Source organism: Heliconius melpomene, chromosome 20 (genome assembly GCF_056956725.1).
Source record: "Heliconius melpomene rosina isolate 202511_hmr_F chromosome 20, ASM5695672v1, whole genome shotgun sequence".
Classification (NCBI taxonomy): domain Eukaryota; kingdom Metazoa; phylum Arthropoda; class Insecta; order Lepidoptera; family Nymphalidae; genus Heliconius; species Heliconius melpomene.
The window spans coordinates 5,267,264-5,270,674 of record NC_140408.1 but is presented as its reverse complement, the minus strand read 5'-3'; positions in this window follow the sequence as shown (position 1 = coordinate 5,270,674).

The following is a 3,411-nucleotide window of genomic DNA, read 5'->3' as shown; positions in this document are numbered from 1 at the left end:
GAAGAACTTGAAAAGCTTCCGTGCGTGCGCTGCATAAACGTACATGATTTTATATAACTTTCAAAAGTTGTACTTCTTGTTGATGTATAATCCTCAAATCAGTACGGAACTCACGGTGGGTGAATGCGACTCGCACATAACCAATTTTCGAAATCGAACAAAATCGAAATCGAAAATTTAGTAAATTCGAAAATTTTGTAAATTCAAAAGCTTTTCTATGTGGCATAAAAGTTTAAGTTCCCTTCACACTATGAGTGACTCATTCCTAATGAAATCTTTATATTATTGCCAACTAATGAATACTAATGTACGTATTAATTACCAGGAAACTTGCGTGTTCCTGTTTAAATTATAGTCTGTGCTTAAGTAAGTGATGCGCGAGCGCACGTCGGTGGTTCAACGCACGATTCACGAACGATTATTCAATAGAAGTAGGTATGTAACTTTGCACATACAAACATTTTGAACAAAATAAATATAAAATAATAAACAGAATAAATTTTAAATAAACAACTCATCCTATCAAAAATAATTTAATATGAAGTAGTAGGCCTTAACGCCTTAACCTATTTCTTAATAGCCTTAATACTCTATAACGTTATATGAGTAAAGATTGCTTGACCAAGCTCCTGACGCTAACTTAACACTTATTTAGTTTTCAGTGCTTTACAAAGTCCTATTCTTAGTCAAAATGTATGGTTGGCTAACCAAACGTTACGTAGGAATAATATAATCATTACTACATAAATTAATTTTTAACAAAAAGAAGACTCTCTGTTCCCAATTTATACCTAATCCCTGCCACATCAGGCTTCAAAGTAGGTTTTTACATATAAAACGTTAATACGTAAGTACTACCTCGAATACGTAAAGTAATTGAACGTAAACACAAATAAAGAATTACTTGAACAGCGCTATCATTAAGATTAAAAAATATTTACTTGTTAGTTAAAAAGAAGGAAATAACACTACTTTGAAACTAACAAAACCCCGGGTTTCGCATATTTACATAGTTGGAAGTCCCTTTTTCACTATACCTGATGAATCATTTTATCTCATGATTAAACATTATAGCCGTATACGATGGAAATATTTTTGTAGATCTATATAATCTGTGGTCACAAAATTCTCAGTATCAACATCCCCTCGCCGGCAAATTGAACTATTATTTATAAAGTAAAATGGCTTGTCAATGATGTGTCCGTTATTTAGTCATTATTCCTTTTGCATCCCGCCAACTATCGGATCAGAATTTCCAATGTTTCTGTGAGAAACCTTACCTATATTTCAGATTCTCTTGTTTGTATTTTTATTATTTACTCAATGATTTTGTACGAAGTTCTTATAAAAAAACATGACTATTGCAAAGTACTTATTTATTAATACGTCAAGATAAAAGTATTTTTATTAACGGAAACAAGGTTAAATTACGTGTTTCTGCTATTTACCTACCTACTTACATTTGTAACTTGATTCATTCAATCTTTATAAATATTGTATTTTAATATTATCGTATTGAGAAATATTTTATTTGTGATAATAACGTTATGTATAAAAGACCTTCGTTTATGAAGTTTATTCAAGCCGACTGCGGCTTAATCGCTATATTGTTTATTATTTTTTTATTATTTGAGTGTACATAAAAAGGTTTTTAAGTTATTTTCATAGATTTCCTTACAAAAAATGTAAGAGCAGCCTCGCCAGAACGAAGATTAAAAAAAACAATACTGTAATTGCGGAACTTTAAAAAAAACAATACTGTAATTGCGACACTTACCCAACGAGCATGCGTAATGGAAATTGCTAACAAAATGAAATATCTCTTAGTCAGATATATTACATCAGCAATGGGAAAAAAACAACATAGGCAGAGGGAAAAGTTGATATCGTCACTCCGTTCCCCATTTCCGCCGAATTTTGGACGCATTGCGTGTTCATTGGCGAGACATTCATTGCTTCGAGAAAGTATAACGCAATTAAATATATACAACAAAACTATATATATATACACTGTACAAACTGTATCTTTACTACTAGTACTAGCAGGTCCTCCAGTTATGGTCCACCAACTCCACTACTAGGTATTTTTTTCTTCAGGAAAAAAGCTAGCTATTTTGCGCAATGATATTTTACGAGGTGTTTAAGTTTTATCATAATGGGACACCTGTATAACTATAACAGTGGACTACAAATATTTGAACCAAGAATGTATAAAAATCTGCGAAGCTTGACGGTGAACTAAGTGTAAGCTGCATGATCAGCCATCCAGGACAATAACCTTACGATTATGTATACGAGTGGGTAATTTAATTTCCAAATAAAGCCATTTATAGTCTGTTGACCTTCACTAAACGATGACACAAAAAAAACATTGATTAAAAACTGTGGTGAAAGTAAAGTAGATAGTGAAGAAAAAATAAAGTAACAAGTGTCCTATTTCAGAATTACTATTAGTAAATTAATGAATAATTAAACTGTAAGTAATATAAATAAAATATTTTAAGAAAATCTAATTTATCTTTTAATTTGATCGATTTTATTTTTTCTCTTTTACTACAATAATAAGATTTTTATTTTGATGATAACCTTAAAACTATACCTAACTGCCTATATTACTTTGTTGTAGACAAAATTCGTAAGTAAAATAAGGCGGTAAACAACGCGTTATGTAACTTGCAATCTCGCCCTGATTTTATAAAATTTCATTATAATTTAAATAAATCTCATGACTTTTTAATAATTTTTAACTTTTGTTATATCATGTTCAATAAATAAGACGCGCTCTCGACGACGCCGGAACACGTGCACCCGGCGCATATATTGTGAATAAGGTAACGCGGAGGCCGGAGCGCCTAAAGCAAGATGCGCACGGTAAATAAGAATAACGGTGCTTTTACAACCTCCGCACCGGTGCTTGCTCCCCGTCACCCGCCAGCCTCGGAACATTGCCAATTCCTATATCTCAACACTCAACATTGGAATTTCACACTGGTACGTACATAAATACATTCACAATTCATTTTCAGTAAGAATATGGATATTTATTAGCAACTTGCACAATAACTTTGACACATTGTGTCAAAAACTAAGTGACATCACTCTACACTCCATCTAGACAGAGAGCTCGACTTCCTACTTTCCTTAAACTGGATACCTAATATTAAAATTATAAGCATCCTACAAATAGGATTTCATACTTGCTTAAACTCCCGTCCCTCTTACTGAGGCACACGGCACAACGACGTTTAGACAGTAGAAACCACAATCATAGTTTAGTCAGACACATCTCAGTACCACATTGGCGTCTATAAAAACTTGGAACGCTTATATTTATCATCATCAATCATGATGACCCAGCCCACAGGAAAACTTAAGAAACAATTATATATAGGGGTCGGTAAATAACACCAA